This window comes from Aquarana catesbeiana, linkage group LG05, assembly GCF_042186555.1.
Source record: "Aquarana catesbeiana isolate 2022-GZ linkage group LG05, ASM4218655v1, whole genome shotgun sequence".
Lineage (NCBI taxonomy): Eukaryota > Metazoa > Chordata > Amphibia > Anura > Ranidae > Aquarana > Aquarana catesbeiana.
Window position 1 is genome coordinate 391,104,059 of NC_133328.1, and position 24,562 is coordinate 391,128,620.

At 40.8% G+C, this 24,562-nt stretch overlaps 1 protein-coding gene across 5 annotated transcripts in view; it reads left to right on the plus strand.

The window, feature by feature from the left end:
* Nucleotides 1-24,562, plus strand: part of HIVEP1 (HIVEP zinc finger 1) — a 243,681-nt gene that overhangs the window by 200,214 nt on the left and 18,905 nt on the right. The gene's annotated exons all lie outside the window — the stretch shown is intronic.

Consider the following 24,562-nt stretch of genomic DNA (forward strand, 5'->3'; position numbering starts at 1 on the left):
CTGCACACAGGAACAGAGCTGAGGCTGTTAATCAGCTGGAGATCCCTCCCCTGTCGCCATTTTTCTCTTGGTGTCATGAAAAGTTGTCAGAAGCCATTCATGCCGATAGCAGAGGAACAAAGTAGAAGACAGAAGTAACACTTAGTGCTCCTAATTGAGACAAGTACACACTATAGAGGTATATGGTTTGTTCATATTTCATGTCTGAGGTTTACAACCACTTTAAGTGAGCTTCCTGTTCCATTATACTGGGGCATTTGCCACATTAAATAAGCAGAGAGACCCGTTTCAGGTGTATCTGCACCATCTGCGCCAGTTTCTTTTTCATAGTGAAATAGAAACGAATGCAGGGTTTGTACCTATTTAACAGAGGGAGTGTGGCAGTTATCCATATAGAAAACTGTTGCGGATTCCTGAGAGGTCTGACCTGGCATATGGGATGTGAGCTGTCAGCAGACAGCTGGTATCCCTCTCTCTACCCATTCAATGATTACGTGAGCAGAGCCTGAAGAGTTGCAACATTCCTCCTCCCTCCCACTCTTGAGAGAGAATGGAGCTTGTGGTTTCCAGCTCTCCTGTTCTCTGTGCTGTGTCTGTAATGGACACGACAGAACGGAGAACTGATTTCTCCTAATTAAGAAAGGGGCTTTTGTTACTTAGGGGGAGATTTTCTATCACTGGTGCACATAGAATCTGGTGCAGTTGTGGATAGTAACCAATCTGCTTCAAACTTCAGCTTGTTCAATGAAAGTGGTTGTAAAGGCACAAGGTTTTTTTTACCTTCATGCATTCTATACTTAACTGATGTCCACGAGAGCCTTGCCTCTCCGGGGACTCGCACTCTTGATTGGCTTTTGGCAGCGGCTCCTGCTACTGTCAGTCACAGCCAGTGAGCAAATCATGAGATTGAGGGGACGGGGCCGAACCGCTGCTCCATGTGTGAATGGACCTGGCAGGAGGGAGGAGCCAGGAGCGCCAGCGTGGGACACGAGAAGAGGAGGATCTGGACTGCTTTGTGCAAAACCCATTGCACGGAGCAGGTAAGTATAACATGTTTGTTATTTTTTTAAAACAAGGCTTTAATATCGCTTTAAGTGTTGACAATAAAACCTGGAGGCTGATTGGTTTCTCTACAGAGCTGCACCAGATTCTGTGTGCACCAGTTTTAGTAAATCTCCCTCTTAGGGGCAGCATCTGCTACAGTATTGTTTTATCTTTAGAAGTGTGGTACAAGCATTATGCTCACTTAAAAGTCCTAAAACTGTCAAAACCTTTTCAGTGTATTCCATTATGTGTTTATCTAGCAGCTACTACTTCCATCAGAAAAACGCACTCTCTTTTTGTCATTCCTGATGTTCCTGATCAGGGACAACCTGCTTCTCACTCCACCAATTCTCAGAGGCTCCAACAATCAACATATAAGCATACAGGCTTAGATAACATTATATCCTTTACTGTCAAGGCACACTCTACTAGATCCAGAAGTGCTGCTAGGGCCTTTCAGCATCAGGCATCCATTTCTCAGATTTGCAAAGCCTGCATCTGATTCATACGTTCTCTAAGATTTATCAGGTGGATGTTCAGGCCTCAGAACTGATGCCAGCATTGGACAGGCTACCCCCAGTTTCTATACATTTGTTATTTGGATTTGTTGGCATTTTTATGCTGTTGCCCACCTCTCTCTCTACCACATACCTGGTACGTCATTTGACTTCAAGTGGTTGTACTGGAGCAATGCCTGCAACTGCAGACATCACCCCAGTACCATTTTTTAGAGCCGACAGTCGGCGCTCTTGAACTAACAACCAGAGCGGCTATTATAAGCAGCAGGTGGGGATGTCCCCCCTCCTCCCACCACCTTCCATGGCTTGCCTATGCTCTCCCATACCACCAGGTGACCCGAGCGACCAGCCAGCACATCTGCCGACTGGCCGGAGACCCCAAAAAAGTCAGGATCAGCTTTGATCGGGTCTTGGATATGGTAACCTGGAAGCGATGACATGACATCACTTCCGGTTGACTGGAGTCTTAAAGGCGCCAATTTTAGAAAATTTTAAGTATTCAAAAATGCAGATCTTGCCGTTTTGAATGCTTCCAAGTGCAAAGGAGAGATTTGGAATCTTATAGAACCCTGATTCCTCCATAAAGAATACCTGTCATGTGCCTATCATTGTCACATTGATGCTTACATTCCTTGCTAATGCAATAAAAGTGATAAAAAAAAAATACAGCTACAGTGTAAAAGTAAAAAAATATATATGAATTAATAATTAAAAAATAAAATGAAAGTACACCCGTGTTAGTGCGCAAAGGCGAACGTGTGCGTCGATCCCGAACGCACACAAAACATGATAGTCCCACACATGTGAGGTATTGCTGCGAAAGTCAGATCATGGGCAGTAATTAATAGTGTGTGTGCCACCGGCGCAATCCTATATGTGCTTCTATATAAAACTTAATAAACTAGATTGAAAATCCCGGTTGCTGCAGTCAAAAAAAACAATTCCTCCAACAAGATAAAAAATTTTTAAATGTGTATATACCTAGTGTTGGCTGCGCTACCTTCAATAATATATTGTCAATACCACCACTTTATCTAAATCAATCATATACATCAATGATTGTACACTAATACTTAGTATCTCCACTTAAAACTACCAAAATATGTGTAAAAGACACTAATTAGATAAAGTCCAGTTATAGTCCACTTGTGCTAATGTGCTGATACAGACGTGGATCCCTGGATGGGTTATCCACTACAGTTGTGCTGTTTCTGTGCTCTTATTTCTCATTCGTGATTATTGTGACTTCCAGTGCCACCACCACCACCACCACATGAATTGGCCACTCACCAGATGCTAGTAAATATAGGCCCTTGGTTCATTAAGGGATAACCATTCCGCTTTATTGTTTGCCTTATGCTGTCCCCAATGCAATGTGGCAAGTATATCCGTCCTCATGGAAAACAATCAAACAGCGGTCATAGCACAGTATGCTTAAACTGTTCAATTTAAAATCATGCAGAAAAGACTATAAAACTCGCATGTTTCTGGTGCCCATGGGCCGACACCAAGCTTATCCAGCAGTTTAAATGGATGGAAAGGGATCACCGTCTGTTGGAGGCTGCTGGGAATTTACACGCAACGTCACTACGTCATCTCCTGTTGGGCGAAAGCGAGGCTTGAGCCGCAAATCGTAAGCCGAGTGGGGACGAGGCTTGCTCTGCACGCCGGTGGACCCTGTTTCCCATAATGAACTTCAAGAAACAAATTTTACAGTGAATAAAAATTATGTTTTACTTACTGCAACGTTTTAATTGGATCGTTTGAAATGATCGGAGCACAGGGGGTATAGCAGATAGCAGTATTGTCAGTCTAGATGGGAGGATGGTGTTAGATGTAATAGCAGATTTAAATACACTAACACCTTGAAGTTGAACTCCAGATCACACTTTATAATCAGCTACAGCAAACAGTTTTTTTTCCTTTTGGAATAAAGGTTTTACTTTAATAAATAACTGATCATTGTAAGCACCCCTGCTAGCGTTAAAGTCATATTCATGTATACATCTGGAAGAGAGCTTGTTCTTTTGAAAATCAGACTTACTGGCTGGATCACCAGATGAAAATAGAAGAAAGAAAGCCTTAAAATGAAAACTAATGCAGACAACACATTTAAAAATTGGTAAACTGTAATATAATACAGGTTTGTTTTTTGAGTTTAATACTGCTTTAACTTATGATGAATGATTATATCATCATAGGTGTGGACCAATACTAAATTTATTATCATCATCTGTGTGGCTGAATGTGTTTTTGACTTAATAAAGCAGCATGTGCAATGTCTACCAGTTACACTCATGTATAACCTTAAGATATTACTTCTTAAACAACAAGTATTAAGTTAATACATTAGAACTTCCATTCATCAATAATTACTGTATATTCTTAAAACAGCCTAATATTATATCTTATTCTTTGAAACCATATACCTTTTTTTACCATTCCTGCTATTTTTTAAACTCGGTTTATTGAACTCAAATGGTTGTACATAATTATGAAATTGTATGCGTATAAACATTTGAAATGAATAGAAAAAATCATCTAAATACAGATAGGAAACTTAAAATAAAAACAAAAGCCCAAACATTGACAGCGGCCATTCATATTATTTCAAGTGGAACTTTACCCATAACAGTTTGATAACAAATAATGTTCTTTAATTAAAGAACACACACTCCACATTAATAATTATACTAACAAAATTAATGTGTGCTGTAATTTGCCTCCAGCATTGCTTTTTTCTTCTTGCCAGAGGCTGCCATTGTGCTGAAGCCCAGAGTAATCATTTCCCAACTGAAAACTATTTCCTTTAGTTAGTCTCAAAATCGGTCACTTTCTGTAATTTAACCACTTCCATACCGGGCCAATTTTGGCACTCCTCTCCTATATGTAAAAATGATAATTTCTTTGCTAGAAAACTACTCAGAACCCCCAAACATTATATATGGTTTTTCAGCAGACACCCTAGGGAATAAAATGGCAGTCGTTGCAACTTTTTCTGTCACATGGTATTTGCGCAACAATTTTTCAAACATTTAAAAAAAAAAAAAAAAAAAAAGGTTTTATGTATTAAAAAATAACAAAACAGTAAAGTTAGCCTAATTTTTTTATATAATGTGAAAGATGATGTTACGCCGAGTAAATAGCTACCCAACATGTCACGATTTAAAATTGCGCACACTCGTGGAATGGTGCCAAACTTTGGTACTTAAAAATCTCTATAGGCGACTCTTTACATTTTGTTGAGTTGTTGCTCTCACTCTAATGCTCATGGCTATACCTCACGTGTGATTTGAACGGCGTTTACATATGTGGTCGGGACTTACATGTGCATTCGCTTCTGTGCGCAAGTACATTATTGTTTATTTTACTCAAATATTTTTATTTTTACACTTTCTTTTAAATTTTGTTTTTGATCACTTTTATTCCTATTACAAGGAATGTAACCATCCCTTGTAATAGGAATAGTGTGTGACATGTCCTCTTTATGGAGAGATGCGGGGTCTTTTAGACCCCGCATCTCCCCTCCAGGCTGAAAGGCATCAGATCTAAAAAAAAAAAAATTACAGGTCTGATGCTTTCAGGCCGAGATCACCGCTTTGTTGACATCTGTGGCCTGGACGTGATGTCATAATGTCGCGCCCAGGCCTCCAGCGGTCATAGAGATGACTGGTAAGTATGACTGGTAAATCTCTATGCTCTTCCAGCAGCGGCAGATTCTTTCTCCGCGTCCCCGAAGGAGAGCTTGGAGAAGCACCGGAAGGCGGTGGGAGAGGGGGGATGTCCCCTCCCGTCGCCTATAAGAATGATCAAGCGGCAGAACTGCCGCTATGATCATTCTTACGGTGCACAAAATCGCCAGCTGAAAAAGAAGATATCACCACTGAAAGTCAAAGACATCAAATGATGTCCTTGAGCTGGAAGTGGTTCAGGGGCGTAAATAAAGGGGGGGGGGGGGGTCAGAGGTGTTCAAACCCCCCAGGCCAAAATGAAATGCATGGAGTCCCTGCTCTGCAGCCACACGGCACCAGCAACAGGCAGCACTGCAGTCAGTGGCACACAGTGTAATAACGCGGTGTAATAGATCATTAGGCATACCCGCACGCACGTTGTGGTACACCGCCAGGCTGGTCTATGGGGCTTGGGCTGAAGGTTGACAGATCTATCACCAGGCAGCACACGGAGTACAGTGAGAGCTGCCGGTGCGTGTAGTCCTGCCCACTGCTCTCTACACCCTGTATTCCCATTGGCTTACAGTGCCACTCCCACCTTGGGCTTGGAGAGGAGTTTTGCCTGGGTCCCGGAGCGCAGAGTGCTTGTACAGTGCTGTGTAGCCACCGGCCCTCCACATAGATGAACTGCTGCTGTCCTGTCCAAGTATGTCCTTTTTTCTCTCTGGCCTAGTCTCAAGTGTCCTCAGACTTACCACTGCTCAGACCGCTGTGCTGTTGCTGGCATTCTGCTGTTCATACTAGGTAATCGTGAGTCACTGAGAGACTGTCTGTGATTCTGTGTGGCAACTGGCAAAGTTAGTGATTGATGCTGGCTGGGCTAAATTTTGCATTGCTTTTGTTACTGACAGTTGACTGAGGCTAAGCTGAGTTTTCTATTGCACTGGAAAGCTTGTTGTGGTGCTCACCGGCTTACTGATTCAGCAGTTGGCACCATAACATGTCTGCCAATGTCAGAGCCAGGCTGGACTTTCTGCTGCCCTCAGTGGCATGCGTTGGCCCTGTTTTACCCCTGGTTCATACATATGTGGTGCAGGAAACGCTGTGATCCCTGTGCGTTTCCCGCAGCACATTGCAATCACACTGTGTTTTTGATCTGCTGCAGGTGTCAATTCAAAGTTAACAACTTCCCAAATGAAGGTCGCAAACCCAGTGTTTGTCTGAACCAGATCGCATGGTTGGTTTTCAAAAAAAGGTGCCTGCACTTCTTTGGTACCATGTGGTGTGATTCAGCCCATTCAAAATGAATGGGCTCAAATCACACCACTCAGAATCGCATGTGAATTGCACAGGAATGCGGTGCAGTTCCTGTGTGATTCACATGCAAACTATAATGTGAAACCAGGCTTTGCGGTGCAATCAAAGCCCATTCATTTTGGGCTCAAATCACACCAAAGTCATGCATGCACCAATTTTGGAACCGCACTGCAACCGGTTTGCATGGTCGTTTTGTGAATGCGATCCGGTGCAGGCAAACACTCTGTGTTTTACAACCTTTGTTTGGGGTGTCGTTAAGATAGCACTGACACCCACTGCAGATTGCAAGGGGGGTGCGATTTGAATGAGGTGCATGAAACATGCATGGATTGAGGTTTTCCTGCATTGTAGTGTACCTCCTAAGCAGCAGTGTGTTTTTCCTCTGCCAGTGCAGGAAGATTTGCAGTCACACACCTTCCCGCACCCACTCAGATGTGAACCTAGCCTAAAGAAAATTCAGTGTATTCCTGGCTGGTAATTTTTCAGTTGATTTTTTTTTTATTCTGTGATTAATTGAAAATTAAGCACATGTGAACACAGTGAGTGTGCTGCCTTTGTACGCGCCCAGTAAGATTGGCTATTACAGTGCACCATCTTGTGGTAGGCAGTGCAAACCCACCCCCTTTTTTTTTAAATCTGTAAAAGTAAAAAAAAAAAAAGTCAGTGAGTGCTCTGTCTGACACAACATGGTGCGCTTTGCACCATAATAGCCAACCTTACTGAGGAGGTGCAAAGGGCACCATCTCCTTGTAGGTAGGCAGCACACTCACTTTGAACCTATTCATTTTGGACACTAATATTGGACAATAGCCAACAGTGTTCATAAAAACTGGAAGAAGGAAAAAAATGAAATCAGGTTTGATTTTCTAAAGGACCTGATAAAATAGAATTAAGGATGTGATTGCTTACTAGGGGCAACACATATTGGTTTTCCTTTTTCTAGCCTTTATAATTTTGGCGCAATTTATTTTATTTTTTTACTTTTACTTAGTACCTACTGCTGAATTCCCCCAGAACAAAGAATCATCTACGGCCCTGAAGTGGTTAATGTGCATTTTACAGCCTTGATTGTATGTTTTGGCTTAGCTAGAGGAGAAGGCTGGCCCATATTGCCACTCTGCAGTTTCCAAAAGATCAAGGTGGATTGGCTGTCCCACATCCCCAAACATACTACTTTTGTAGTAGAGATGTCGGCCCCATTGATGGTTAAACAGTGGGATCAGATCCTTGGGGTGGGACCTTTTGGTGTCGGTATCCGCGGCGCAGAACCTGTAACATCTGTTTATTTTGCACCGGGTATATCGTACACCAGTACAGCTGGAAAAATGGGGTAGGAGGGAGTCTCCTATATGCCCTAAATGTCAGACTCATCCTGGTGATCTTATCCACATGTTTTGGAGATGTCCCAAGCTTATGAGATATTGGAATCGAGTTATCACAACAATCAATAAAATATATCAGGTTCAACTGACTATGGACATTGCCCTCACTAGACTTCTATACCTAGCCAAGAAACTTTTTTAATCAAAAATATGTAGAAGACTATACATCAGCCTAAACTGATGAATAAATATGTTTTTTTTTTATTATATATATTTTTTTTTTTTGGTATGTAAAAAGGTTTTTTTTTTTTCAAAATTGTCGCTCTTTGTTTATAGCGCACAAAATAAAAAACGCAGAGGTGATGTGATCAAATACCACCAAAAGAAAGCTCTATTTGTGGGTAAAAAAAGGACATAAATTTTGTTTGGGTACAATGTCGCATGACCGCACAATTGTCAGTTAAAGCGACACAGTGCCATATCGCAAAAAATGGCCTGGTCATTAAGGGGGCAAATCCTTCCGGGGCTGAAGTGTTTAAGGGCTATCTGACGTTGACATGTTGGAATTAGTACTTCTTCAGAGCCAGTTGACCAATGCTAGCTTCCAGTTGTTTTTTTCTTTTTCTTTCTTTCATTGTTTACCTGTCTTTGACAGTGCATTAAACGTAAGGTATTATGCAATGTCTATTCTTCTTTTGATAGGCCTGTTGGCTACGCAGTTATTGCAGATCATTTTCTGTCTTGATGATTACATCTCCTGTTTTCTATGGACTGTATGTCTACTTTTTTGTATCCTGTAATGCCTTATGTTTCACTCAATAAAATTATATTTTGTTGATTAAAAAGATGGGGATCTGTTTCCTAACAGCCAGAGGGAGCGGGCTGTGCCCTTGTCTGCTCTACATCAGCGGAACAGACCTGTCATCTGCCTGCTTAGCGGGGATCAGCCGAGAGATCACCTGTTGAGCAGGCGGATCTACTGGTAGACCCCGCCAGTGTGAAAGGGGCCTAAAATCTCCTGCTTTTCTTTTCTCTCCCCCCAATCTGTGTTCACTCAAAACAGTCTATGTTATTCCTGTAGTTTTCTTCCCCCTCAGCAACTGTAAATCACGAGGCTGTCAGTAGATTGGCCTCTAGTGACTCACTGACTATTGGCATAGTGCCGAGAAAATGGGACAACTGAGGCTGTGCAGAGCAGGGTAAGACAGGGCCTTACTGGATTTTTAAACAATATAGGCACTTGTTTTTAATGTTCTACATAGCTATACCTGCAAAAAAGGTCCAGCGTGTAGTGATCTATGAGGACTTAGGGCGGCATTACCAAAAATGTAATATACTGCAGCTTACCAATTCTTTTTTCCCTCTACAAAACCTTTTTAGTATACAAATTAATTTCCTTACGTATTAATATTGAAAAAGGAACATGTAATAGTTATGGATTAATTGGAGTTTAGCTTTTCTTTTTCTTTTTTAGAATTTTACAACTGTTGTATATCTGCTTTTTTTCACTACCTATATATACTTTAATAAAAGAAATGGTTTATCCTGTTAGACAGTACAGTGGAGTAGCTTGCTTTATATATAATCTACAGTGGGGATACTAGTTCTTGTTCCAATGGGGATACTAGTTCTGGTGACCTGGAGGTCCCTAAGGGATTCCCTTAATTTGCAGGGATTTACTCTCACTTCCTGTTTTGGCTATGGGACAGGAAGTGGAGGGAAATCTCCTTAATGTGATGCAGATGGTGAAAAGTAAACTGACAGTTTATAACCCTCCCTTAATCTATCCAAAATGAAAAAAAAAAAAAAGTTTTGCCTATAGTTCTACTTAAAAAAAAAAGAAAATCTTGTGTAAAGCCAATCAACATTACCTTTTAGAGTAGTGGTGTGTGTTTTGTTTATTTGTTTTTTAACTAGTAAAATATGCCTTTTGGGGTTCATTGCCGACATAAGGCAGACCCTGTGCTGAGAGATATATGAAGGCTGCCATCTCTATCCTCTGCTTCTGTAATTGTGCCTGTATTTCTCTCAGCATCAGCATAGGTATCCTTTAAGTACAAAATCGTACATATAAATCTGTCAGTGAGCAAATGAACTTGATAAATTCACATACTTGACATTTTTTGGTCAGAGTACTGGCAAAGCATGTACGTACACACCACTTTGATTTATGACATGCTCACGTAGAAACTCTTTGGGACTTAGTTGTTTTATATGACAAAATAAAGTTCAGACTTTAACTACTTCAGGATCTTCAACATTATTTAACCACTTCAGCTCCAGACCAGACAATTTTTTTGCGAAAACTGCGCTGCGTTGCTTTAACTGACAATTGCGTGTTCGTGCGACGATGTACCCAAATAAATTTGACATCCTTTTTTCGTATAAATAGAGCTTTCTTTAGATTGGTATTTGATCACCTCTGCGGTTTATATTTTTTGTGGCAAAAAAAAAAGACTGACAATTTTGAAAAAAAACAACATTTTTTACTAACTTTGCTATAAAACACATCCAATAAAAAAAATTTAAAAAATCTAATTTCTTCATCAGTTTAGGCTAATATGTATTCTACTACAATGTTTTTGGTAAAAAAAATTCCAATAAGCGTATATTGATTGGTTTGCTCAAAAGTTATAGTGTCTACAAACTATGGGATAGATTTATGGACTTGTTTTTACTAGTAATGGAGACGATCAGCGACTTTTAGCGCGGTTGCAACATTGCGGCAGACAAATTGAACACTAAGTGACACTTTGTGGGGACCAATGACACCAATACAGTGATCAGCGCTAGAAAAATGCACTGTCACTGTATAAATGACACTGGCAGGGAAGGGATAACATCAGGGGCGATCAAAGGGTCATCTGTGTTCCCTGAGAGTGTTTTCGAACTGTGTGGGGGATGGCTTAACTGAAGAAAGACAGAGATAGAACAAAGATCTCTGTCTTTCTTACTAGTAGATCACAGTTCTGCCCCTCTACGAACGATCGCAGGGTTGCCGGCGGACATCGCATCCGCCTAGACCCACTGATTGGCTCCCGCTGTGTCCAGTCACAGCGGGAGCGGGTCTCTGGCGGCACACGCCCCAAACCCAGAAGAAGGAATCACGTACAGGTACGTGATTTTGCGCTCAAGGGTCGCCGTGCTGCAGTAAATTTACGTGGGGTGGTCCTTAAGCAGTTAAACAACTTAAAGTGGAGTTCCACCCACTTTTACAACTCTTCAGCTTCCCTCACTAAACTGTGCACTGTAAACGAATTGGATATTTTTTTTTTTTTTCTCAGCACCTACTGTATATCTACTGTATTCATTTTTCACTTCCTCCTCCCTGGCCGTGGCCCATCGCATCATTTCCTGTTTGCAGTGCCTTGTGGGAAGGGGCGGAAACGTCCTCTGACACTGCCGTTGCTATGGAAACCTGACCTGAAACCTATTACACTGCTTGTGCTGCACTGAGCATGTGCGAGATCTGCAAGGATGAGATCCAGGAAGAAATACAGTCTGGCTTCAGATGCCCACACTTAGGATGGCCACGGCCTGCTGTAAGTTTGTAAAATAACAAACTACTGCTATAAACTAACAAAACAGACCTTAATTTACAGACTAACTTTACTAGAATACATTAAGCTTGTGTATTATAGGGGTATTTTTATTTAAAAAGTATAATTTCGGCCGGAACACCACTTTAAAGAGACCCTATCACCAGACCATTTATTTCAACAACAATCGTCTTATGAGATGATATGTGCACTTGTAGGTATGTTGTTTACCTGTAAAAGCCTCAGTTACAGACATCCAAAATTCCTGGCTGCGTGCTGCTGTCTTGAATGTCAGCAGCCCCAGGAGACTCAGATCTGTCACTCAAATGACACTGTATAATAATCCTCTCCGGTTGCTACATTTTTTGTGGAGAGGGGTGGAGAACTAAACCAACGCTGACAGTAATTAGACACTCCCAGAAGGGTAAAGGGCTATGATGTACAAGGAGAGCGGGGGCTGTGCTAGGTAATTGGAATTTCCTGAAGTAGAAAAATTTGCTAGCACTTCCTGAGGCACATCACAGGTCAATAAAAATGAATTTATGAAAAGGAAATGCTTTAAATATTATATTTTGTCTGCTTTTGTCGGCTTCTTTTTAACGTGTTACTAAACCCACAACAGTCTCATCAGTCTGTATACGCAGTAAAGGATCAGGGTGGATATGAATCAATGATTTATAAAAAAAAAATTTAAAAAATCTTATTTTTTTTTATTTAAATCAGATTTTTTTTAAATTAAATCTATTTTTTTGATTTATATTAAATTTATTTAAATAAAATGTTTTTAGAGTAAAAATATATCTAAAGACAGTTTTCTATTTAAGATAAATTAATAATTTTGTTTATTCAGCATGAAATTGAGCTTAGCTATGTAGCATGAGGCTGTATATTCTGCAATATTTACATTTTTGGTAAACTCATTCAATGTATCCAAGCTCTGCAAGCTGAGATAACATGCACTGCATTGATGCATTCACACAATTTCACAGTAACTATAAAAAAATCCCAATGTTCAGGAATATTACTTTATCCCATTGTTTTGCAAATCTATGTACAGTGGAACCTTGGTTAACGAGTAATGAGGTTAATGAGTGTTTTAAAAGACGAGCAACTTTTTTTTTTTTTAATTCTGACTCGGTTTGCGAGTGTTGTCTCGGAAAACGAGCAGGATTCAAGCTAATGGGGTGTGCAGTACCACATTTGGCCAGAGGTGCGGGGGGCGCCGATGACACTCGGAACGGTTCGGAGCCGTTCAGAAATACTCAAAATAACTCGGAAACACTCTGAAATACTCAGTTCCCAAGTGTTTCCGAGCCTTTCCAAGTGTTTGCTAGTTCAGCTGAGCTGTCCCCGAGTATTTCCGAGGCTCTCCGGCGCCCCCCCCCACCTCTGGCCACATGCGGTATTTAATGCAATAGAAGTCAATGCGGAACGAATATCTTTGTTTCCATTGACTTCTATGGGGAAACTCGCTTTGATATGCGAGTGCTTTGCATTACAAGCATTCTCCTGGAACGGATTATGCTCGTAATCCAAGATTTCACTGTACACTATAAGCTGTATTATTGAATTTGTTCTGATATTGCTGTTTTACTAACCTGACAGCTTATTATTCTAAATAGGAAACCTTCATTTTGTTTGCATATATTAAAGAATCTAACTACCAGCAAGAATAAGTCTTTACATTTAAAGTGCACCTATCATTTCAGATCCACCTTGTTGTGTCACTGCCGCATCACCAATCATCCCATTAAAGTGAATGGGACTGTTGGTGAGTCAACAGCGGGTCAGAGGAGGACCCGCTGCAGAACAGAGATAACTAAATCAAATGCATCCTGTAAAGCATGCTTGTGTTATACTCACTGTGGAACCTAAGGGGTTAATCCTCCGCATTGTGTAAACAGGCTGTTTGATCCTGTCTTCTCTAATCTTCCCTTCTTCCATGGTCCTCAATCCATATCCTGATAAGACAGATCCTTTGGAGACACTCTGCACATACTCAGTTTGGTGTGTATTGCTGGAGCGTTTTTTTAAAAAAATTTTCTTGGGATCAGCATAGGGCTGTCTGTTTTAACCCCTAAAAGCCCTCACCACTGCGCCTCAACCACGTGCATTGCATACAATTGCAGGGCTGTTTTGGTGCAGCCCAACTCACTTGAATGGGTTGTGTTCGTCGGGATACTGCCTGCTGTACATGACAGGGAGGATGGTTTTTGACCGTGACATGTGTATACACTCGTATGACTGCCTTTGCAGTTTAGGTTGGTTTGGTGGACAGAAAAAATGCAGCTCAACCTCAAGGTGTAAACTTCACTGTAGAATGTTACACTGCTGTAGCTTTATTAATGCAGATCTCAGGCTTGTTCTATAATCCCATCATAAATGTGTCCAAGCTTTGTCTGGTCTGTTCCATAAGGTGTAAAACGGAACATTAGTCCAGCAGCAGTTATACAAGGCGTATGAAGTGGGATTTAGGCACCAGCTAACAAAGATTAGAAACAAAATGTATTTTCATTCTGTTGTACTTTTTTTATTTTGTTTAAAGATGTTTCCCTACAATTTTTAAAGGTTGGAAATTGAATTTCCTGCAAAATAGCAACTTTGCCTTTTTAGGAATTAAACTCCGGTTTGATAAACTCTAATTTGATTTCTTCATGTCTATAATAAAGATGTTCTAAAAAGCTTGTATTTCAAAGCTAAACAAACGCTGAGATATCCTTATGCTGGCAATAAACTATACGAAAAATCGGCCAAAATGCGGTCATTTAGAAAGTTTGTTCGTTTCTCGGCCAGTTAATGGCCACAAAATCGTTAATCGTTGGAACGTTTTTGAGCCGAAAAAATGAAGGACAAATTTGGAAATTTTCTGCCAAAACGAACGATAAATTGAAAGGTTAACCACTTCAGCCCCAGAAGATTTTACCCCCTTCCTGACCAGAGCATTTTTTGCGATTCGGCACTGGGTTGCTTTAGTTGACAATTGCGCGGTCGTTCGACGTTGTACCCAAACAAAATTGACGTCCTTTTTTTTTCCCACAAATAGAGCTTTGATTGGTGGTATTTGATCACCTCTGCGGTTTTTATTTTTTGCGATTATAAACAAAAAAACTGCGACAATTTTGAAAAACAAAGCAATATTTTTTACTTTTTGCTATAATAAATATCCCCAAAAAATATATTAAAAAAAATGTCTTTCTTAGTTTAGGCCGATATGTATTCTACATATTTTTGGTAAAAAAAAATCGCAGTAAGCATTTATTGATTGGTTTGCACAAAAGTTATAGCGTCTACAAAATAGGGGATAGATTTATGGCATTTGTATTATTAATTTTTTTTTTTATCAGTAATGGCAGCGATGTGCGATTTTTATTGTGACTGCGACATTATGGCGGACACATCGGATACTTTTGACACTATTTTGGGACCATTGTCATTTATACAGCGATCAGTGCTATAAAAATGCACTGATTACTGTGTAAATGACACTGGCAGGGAAGGGGTTAAACACTAGGGGGCGATCAAGGGGTTAAGTGTGTCCTAGAAAAGTGTTCTAACTGTAGGGGGGATGGGCTACCACTGAAATGACAGCGATCACAGCTGCCGATGACAGGGAGCAGTGGATCTCTGTCATGTTGCTAGGCAGAACAGGGAAATGCCTTGTTTACAAAGGCATCTTTCCGTTCTGCCTCTCCTCATCGCAACCGCGTGTGGCGGGCACGCTCGTGCAATGGGTGCCGCTGGCAGCGCGCGCTTGCCCAATTGGCGGCAAATTTTAAAGGGAAGTACTGCTACGCCCATTTGCCTGCCTGTGCCAGTCTGCCATGGTACATCTTTGTGTGGCGATCAGCAAGCGGTTAATGTGTTTCCCGTCCGAATTGTTTGCACTGGGTATATGTAAGAAACAAACAAAAAATGTATTCAATTATGTCCACTGGGCGATTTATCGGTCATTACATGATGGCACTATCGTTTGCTCTCACGGCCGAATGTTCGTTTTTCGAAAATAGGTTCCGCAGATTTTTCATATAGTGTATGGCCAGCATTACTGTATAGGCAACATAACCATGACATGAGATGAAAAAGCCACTGATTTGGGACCACTGATTTGGCTGCTAGTCACACCTGTGTCTGTTAGCAGTGACAAAGAGATCTTAAAATAAGCCTGTGGTTCTCCCAACCACAGGTAACAGCTTACTGCATGACAGTGTAGGCACTTTCCAGTGCCCCTAGGTATTACTGCTTACTTTACCTTGGCTGTTTTTGTTGGGTTTTTACAAATGTTTAAAAAATAATTTTAGGCCTGTAGACATAAAACCCCAAAATATTACATATTTTCTAAACGCATAGATCCGCAACAAAAAGTGGAGTTACACTTTAAGGGAGAAAGAAACTAGATTTATTTTCCCGTCCGTGGTTAGTCTGTCACTTCCTACTCTGCTTGCTTTTTATTAGCCACAAAGTATGATGGGCCTCCTTACAGAAAATAGGGAAGCTAAGATAACATGATGGGGTAATCTGCACATGGACCGTGAAGAGACTTGGTTGCTTTTCTCCTGTTGACACTTTAATTGTAAAGTGTGCAAGGGGGTTAATGGACAACTAATTGCAGCATTTTAAATGTGCTAAGAGAATTTCAGGGGCTGCAACTGCTGACAAGTGTAGGCTCTAGGACTGTCTTCCTGCTTCTGACATCACCACCTGCCCAGCGCATTGTTAGAGTGGTGCGCAGTGGGTTACAATGCAAACTGTTGTGAATATAACGTTTGGGATTGGCGTATCGGTACTGTTCCTGCTAGTGCACACCAGGAGTTGTCTACAGTCAGAGTTGCTCGCTGGTGAGAATAGGCCCTTAAAGTGAAACTTTAGTCAGGAAATTAAGTCCCGCTAGATCACTTCAGACTGGCCCCAAAAGCAGGTATAGCTTTGTAAAAAACTAAAAATAAGTGCCTATACTGTTTAAAATCCAGTTAAACACTGTCTCGCCAAGTTCTGCACATGCTCAGTTACTCTCTATTTTTAGGCGCTGTGCCGAATTTCTAGAGGCCAATCTGCTGACAGCTTAAAGATTTACCACTGCTCAGGGGCTCTGAGCTTCAACAACATGGCAGCCTTCAGCGAGAAGAAACAGGAACAATGCTAGAGGCAATTTACAGCACACACTAAGGCCAGCCATAGATGGTTCGAATCTCAGCTGGTTCAGCAGGAACCAGCCGAGATTCGAGCCATGTCTGGGCAGGCTTAATGTACCAATCTAATCGATCGATCAACTTGGGTACACTTAACCTGTCAGATTTTACATGCAATTATCGATTATCGCTAGCGGCTGGTATAGCAAGTAGCAGTAATCACTGTCTTAACTTCCTCAACCCCCTTCCCCCCACCAGGAGACTACAGTTGCTCGGCGGGAGGTATTCCCCTGTCAACACTGTCTGTGTTGATGGGGGAATTGAGAGCATTGCTTTTCTGCAACCCGTGGTGTGGCCTGCAAAATTTTGGTATCGTGTATGTTTTCTTGCATGTCTCTTCCACTTTAAGTGCATACTGAAATAACCCACAATATTTACTTATGGAAAATGCACAGTACTTCCCCTTTAAAAATCTGGCTAGCATTTTTTCTTTTTTGGGATGTATGTATGTGGCTGGAGCTCAATGGCCTGGCTGTTGTTACCATGTTCTTTTTGTTTGGGGTTGTCATCATTAAGGCATTAGTAAATAGTTTTGTGCTCTCACCTTTTGTGTTCAGATTCATCCCCATGGCTGGACATCTTACACTTGTGTCACCAAAATACATGGTTGCAATGTGAGGAATGTTAATATGTGAGTTAAACTGTCAGGCCAGGTGAACCATTTAGCATGACAAAATGCAACTGTAGGTATCCTGTTTCATGGTGTGCAACCCAGGCCCAATTTAGCAAGTGGCTTGATCTTTTGACTGGATGTGGAACTGTTTACGGCTAATCATTTATAGGTTAATCTCTGTGTATTATTTTCTTTGCAGTAAAGAATTCAACAGTATATCTTTAGTCTAGAGTCTGTTTTCTCCTTCCTTTTCACATTCATTACCAACTGCCACCAGTAGTGGGCTCACTTAAAGGATAAGTTCACCTTTACAGAAAAAAGAATAAATGCTAATTTTTTTTTTTTTTGCATGTAAAAAAAATATGCATTTATTATTTTTTGTACTGGACCCATTCGCAGATCGTGGGTGTAATGCCATGGTCCTGCAGACTGCCTATGTATCTGTCTGGCAGTACCAGCCAGACAGTTACACTGTAACAGGAAGCATGAATGAACTACAACAGCACCATCGTAGTTAATTGAGAACTGCAAGCTGACAGCCGCAAAGGCTGTCAGACCTTAACGTTTTCCAATTCACAGAACACTGTAAATGAATGATGCGGATGAGCAGGCAGAGCCCCGCAAGGCCACGTTCGTTGCAGATTGTGACAGCTAGTGTGGGGGGAGAAGATCCCCTACTAGCTGTCAGAAAGGGGGGGAGTGGGGGCCAGTGCATCTGTAACATGTTACATCCTGAATATTGGCGTAACATGTTACAAAAAGTGAACTTATCCTATGAATCTCAAAAAAAAAAAAAAAAAGATATTTAGTCGGACACGCATGTAAAACAATCTTTATTTTCATAGCCTTGCTTGCACTTTCCTGTTACAACAATTGTGCTGCGTGTCTTAATATAAATGTGCCGTCCAGTGCACCCCGTAATCTGACAGACCTGGTTATCTAGCTATATGCAAAAAAACAGCTTTCTTTCAGTGCTATCAAGTCTATCTCTCTCCTTGTGTGTATCTGCCATAGCTGTAAATATAACAGTTTTACTATTTGTATTTAAAAATTACTAATATGTATTTTAGCTAATTTTGTTTGCATACAGGATTGTGGTATCCTGCAATTTATTTGCTTTCTTCCTTAGAGATAGAAAATACTGATCTACTTGTTTTTCAGATACTCCCAGCAGGTGGCGCCATTAGCCAGAAATGCACATAGATCACGGTGTCCTAATATACACACATGACAAATTTGAGTCTTGGTGAAGGCTCTCCTTTATCCTGCTTTTTAGAATATATAAAACCTCTTTAATATAAGGGCACGTCCAGTTGAATGTGACTAACTACTATTAGATCTGACAAATGTGTTCTTTTTTTTCTTTTTTCCATAATAACTTTTATTAGAGGTTTTTCAAAATACAAAAGGTACAAAAAGTACGACCGTTTGGTGGACTTGTGAAATGTTAAAGAGAACCCAACAGTATCCCCCACAGCTGGACCCTGCAGGGCCAGCAGAAGGTAAAACAGTATAGAACAGAAACAAAAACTGCGTTAAAAAAAAGAGGGTCACGTTATACAGTCAGGTCCATAAATATTAGGACATCGACACGATTCTAATCTTTTTGGCTCTACACACCACCACAATGGATTTGAAATGAAACAAACAAGATGTGCTTTAACTGCAGACTTTCAGCTTTAATTTGAGGGTATTTTCATCCAAATCAGGTGAACAGTGTAGGAATTACAACAGTTTGTATATGTGCCTCCCACTTTTTAAGGGACCAAAAGTAATGGGACAGATTAACAATCATCCATCAAACTTTCACTTTTTAATATTTGGTTGCAAATCCTTTGCAGTCAATTACAGCCTGAAGTCTGGAACGCATAGACATCACCAGACGCTGGATTTCATCCCTGGTGATGCTCTGCCAGGCCTCTACTGCAACTGTCATCAGTTCCTGCTTGTTCTTGGGGCATTTTCCCTTCAGTTTTGTCTTCAGCAAGTGAAATGCATGCACAATCGGATTCAGGTCAGGTGATTGACTTGGCCATTGCATAACATTCCATTTCTTTCCCTTAAAAAACTTTGTTGCTTTCGCAGTATGCTTCGGGTCATTGCCCATCTGCACTGTGAAGCGCCGTCTAATGAGTTTTGAAGCATTTTGCTGAATATGAGCAGATAATATTGCCTGAAATACTTCAGAATTCATCCTGCTGCTTTTGTCAGCAGTCACATCATCACTAAATACAAGAGAACCAGTTCTATTAGCAGCCTTACATGGCCACGCCATGACACTACCACCACCATGCTTCACTGATGAGGTGGTATGCTTTGGATCATGAGCAGTTCCTTTCTTTCTCCTTGCTCTTCTCTTCCCATCACTCACTGGTACATGTTGATCTAGGTCTCATCTGTCCATAGGATGTTGTTCCAGAACTGTGAAGGCTTTTTTAGATGTTGTTTGGCAAACTCTAATCTAGCCTTCCTGTTTTTGAGGCTCACCAATGGTTTATATCTTGTGGTGAACCCTCTGTATTCACTCTGGTGAAGACTTGATTGTTGACTTTGACACATATACACCTACCTCCTGGAGAGCTTTCTTGATCTGGCCAACTGTTGTGAAGGGTGTTTTTTTCACCAGGGAAAGAATCCTTCAGTCATCCACCACAGTTGTTTTCCGTGGTCTTCCGGGTTTTTTGGTGTTGCTGAGCTCACCGGTGCGTTCTTTCTTTTTAAGGATGTTCCAAACAGTTGATTTGGCCACACTTAATGTTTTTGCTATCTCTCTGATGGGTTTGTTCTGTTTTTTCAGCCTAATGATGGCTCCACTGATAGTGACAGCTCTTTGGATCTCATATTGGGAGTTGACAGCAACAGATTCCAAATGCAAATAGCACACTTAAAATGAACTCTGGACCTTTTATCTCCTCCTTGTAAATGGGATAATGAGGGAATGACACACACCTGGCTATTGAACAGCTGAGAAGCCAATTGTCCCATCACTTTTGGTCCCTTAAAAAGTGGGAGGCACATATACAAACTGTTGTAATTCCTACATCGTTCACCTGATTTGGATGTAAATACTCTCAAATTAAAGCTGAAAGTCTGCAGTTAAAGCACATCTTGTTTGTTTCATTTCAAATTCATTGTGGTGGTGTATAGAGCCAAAAAGATTAGAATTGTGCCGATGTCCCAATATTTATGGGCCTAACTGTATAACAAATCAGAAGCCTCCCTGGACAGAATACCTTTGGGTAACGTGTTCTTTATTTTATAAACCTGTTTTTGATTGAGCATGTTCATCCTAAAATGCCTTTTTTTTTTTAATACCTCAGTATTTAGTATTGTGGCATTTTCTTAAGTAAACCATATATTAATCTGATTTTGCAGCAGTACAGTGGCACTATATAACATCATTTTCTGTGGGTTAACTAGCCCTATGTCTGGAATTTAGCTTTGTTGCTTTATAGAAAGCAGCAGTGCAGAAAAAGTGATAATTTAGTAATGAAACATAACCATAGTACTTCAGTTAGGAGACTCTAAACTGGTGCCCAGCGACAGATGTTCACTAGATGGTCCAGTTAGTTTATGAGATTAATAATACAGCCATCCACAGTAGTGTGTGCTATGAATACTAATGGAAAGTATAAGAGATAACTCATTGGCAATATTTGATATGTAATGGAAATCCTATTTAAATTTCTGGATGTCTTTGTCTAACACACCAGTAGATACCTGACAGAATGATAGCATTGTTCTTAGTATGTTTAAATTTAAGTTAAATGTTCAATCAAAATTTAAACTAAATGTTCAATTTTATTAAAACACCGTCAGGCTGGATTCCACTTGTATCCTGAGTTTTGATCAAGTGTAGCCATGTGCTTTTTTTTAACTATGTCAGATCAAAAATATATGTATGTGCTTCAATGGCGTTTCCTTCTCCCCTGCAGGGCACTTTTTAAGCAAATTTTGTCAGGAATGTGGTGAACATCCAAGTTCTTAGTACATATAGTTTTAGTGTCCTAGAATATTGTTATTTGGAAGTGACTCTTCCAATTTGGTTTAGATTTTGATAAGTGTAATCCTTATAAATTACGCAATCATCTACACAGTATAATCTGTTATTTTGCATATTTAATAGAAATTCAGGAAAATTCTAAACTTATTTGGGTAAATATATGTGATCCAGACCTGGATTTCTACATTCGTGCATTTATGCATTTATACATTGTAGGAAAACAACGGGTGGAAGTAAAGAAAATTGCTTGATTTCCCCATCAACACAGACAATGTTGATTGAGGAATGATGCCTCCCGCAGCGCTATTGTGTTCTGCCGGCGGGGGGGTTTGTGGCTGTACCCAAGTTGATCGATGGATCAATTTTGGTAAATCAGCCTACCCATAGATGGATCAGATTTCGGCCAGTTCCTGCTGAACCTGCCAAATATCGATCCATATATGGCCAGCTTTACATTCCGGCAGTGTACTGTTCAGCTTCATCATGTCCAGTGATGATATCAAAACCTTAGACCAGGGGTCTCCAAGTTTTCTAAAACAAAGGGCCAGTCTGCTGTCCTTCAAACTTTTGGGGGCCGCACTGTGGCCAGTAGGAGAAAAAAATGTCCTGGCATCAGTGGGAGTAAACAATGCTCCATAATTGGTATTAAGGGGAGGAATAGTGCTTTAACATTGGTGACAATGGGAGGAATAGTGCCCCATTATTGGTGTTTGGGGGATGAATAGTGCCCCATTGTTGGTGTTAGTGGGAGGAATAGTGCCCTGTTATTGGTGTCTGTGGTCGAAACTGTCAGCAACAATGAGGGGAATAATGCCTCAAGGGCCAGATAAAAGCAAGCAAAGGGCTGCAGTTTGGAGACCACTGCCTTACACCTCTAGCACATGGGGGAGAAGATGCTATGGGGACCAGTCTGGCAGCGTAGATTGGGTAATTAAAAACAATTTTCAATGTCCCTTATACCTAAATTAACTTTTGCAGTGCAATGCAGCCCCTCTACAAGGAAAAAAAATTAGGTTTCCCAGAGTTTTAAGGAGTTTTAAGTTTTAGGGATTTCCCAGGGCTTTATTAAGGATGAATATTATTGCAGCTCTGTATTCACCAATTCATATTTAAATGTATTTTTTTAAATGCAAGCATTAAAAGTACCTGAATTTGGATTGGAATCAGCTGCTTGTAGTCTCTGTACCATAGAGTTCACAGTGGGGGAAGGATAAGCAGCACAAGGAGCCAGTCAGCTGGTTATGCATGTGCTAAGAAGGAACACGCTGATAGCAAACAATATGATCAGTCTGCCTCTTCTCCTTTAATCAGGGATGGACAAGACCCCTAAATGTAACTTGCTGACAAGACCCCTAAATGTAACTTGCTGAAGAAGAGAAAAATCAGGTTTCCTTCCCTGCCAGACATGTAATGTAAATCTCCATAGTGGATGGGCAAAAAATACAGATCTTTTGGCAAGTTAAACTGCTCCAATATATTTATTTCATCTGCATACTTAGCAGTTAATCTGGAGTTCAGCCCTAAGGTATGCATACAGTACATAGTACCAGATTGTTGCATGGTCATAAAACAGTCTTCATTATAGAATGCAAAGAATCCGGTTGATGAACCTGAGAAGACAGGTGATGTTTCAAGAAATCCAGCAGGATAGTTTCCCACCAGTGTTCTGTTCATTTTTGCTAATAAAGTACATACAACTAGTGGTAACCTACAGCTCCCCTATATTGCATAATGGGCTGTAATTTAGAGGCTTTTGCACAATAACACAACAGTGGATGTAAATTTCAGGATTCCTAAAGGGGCCCTATTACCAGCTTAAGAAGTTGCAGGATGCAGCACAGAAAATCCAATATTTAAAATGCTGTTGCTTTCATAAATGTTTTTAATCACTTGAAATGTGCTTTCGAACTTGCTAGTGAATCTGACTACTCAAGGGGAGTCGATTTCCAGGCCACCCCCTTAAATGACCCAACCCTCTTATTTTCAGAGATTTTCCAATTACTGTCTGTGCTGGCCTAGCATCTTTGCCCCTCACCTCTCTGGCTCCCCCCTAGCAGCTACTTAAAAGGTTAGGTAAAGTGAATACTATACAGCAGGGGTAGGCAACCATGGCCCTCCAGCTGTGATGAAACTACAAATCCCATCATGCCTCTACCTCTAGGAGTCATTACTATGATTGTCAGGGTCTTGCAATGTCTCATGGAACTTGTTGTTTCAAAACAGCTGGAGGGCTGAGGTTGCCTACCCCTGCTATAGAGTGTCACTTCAGGGACAGCTCTGAATCTGCTAGAGCTGCTGACATCGCATCCATGATGGCAGCATTTAGCAGCAGCCGCAGGGCTGTTGGATACCTATACAAGGGAGATTTCCTCACATAAATAAATATGTATAACATGCATTAAATGTACATATAATCTCATAGAAAGATTTTTGTTGAAATGAATGGTCTGAAGATAGTCTAGTTAATATTTTGTGTATGGCCAACTTCACTATTAAAGGCCCTATATTTAGTCTTTTCACAGATTTAAAAAAATGATCAGTAGCCACCCAGACAAATGTTTTCCACCATGTTAGAAGTTCTTCATGCCCCATTAATGGTGGTATTCATTGCAAGTGGTGCCTTAACTGGTCACCTAGCTTGCTGTTGTTAGTCCGTCTATGGCCATCTTGAATGGAATTTGAGGTAATAAATTTATGAAATCTGTCATATTTGCGGACTTTGCGGCTTCTCGACTTGGAACCTTCAGGGCTGTCCTCTTTCTCTTTTATGAACTATTTAGAGAGTTACTAAACTGGAGCAAGTATGTGTATATCTGGTGTTCCTAGAGCATATTCACATACCTGCTCCAGGTCAGTGGCTTACTGTGTATTAAAATTAGGATAATAACAAGTATTGAGAATAGCCGCACTTACACAGGGGCATAGACCAGTGCCTGCAATTGGGAGGTCATGTCTAAGCATCTGGGGAATTAGGTGTTTTGCTCAGTCACATGCAGCCAGCTTGTCAAAATCAGTTACAACTTTGAGATGCATCAGCTAGATGGATCTTTGGGCATATGCCAGGGTTTACAACATCCATACAGGGACACACACAGCTCTGGATGCAGATAACCTGCAGGAAGATCCATGCAGCTGCAGGCATGCACAGGAAGGTCTGTACAGCCACTGCGTCTCTTGGGCTTCACTGAACACCTAGGCACATAAACATGATCCTCTGCACAGATGTACGGGTCTATGTGCCTGTACCGGTAAAAACAGCAAGCGCAGTTCCTATGTTACTACTTCCTTAGAAATTTAGGTAGAGAAAGTTTACGAAGCGTGTATGGGTTGTTAACATTAAGTAACAATT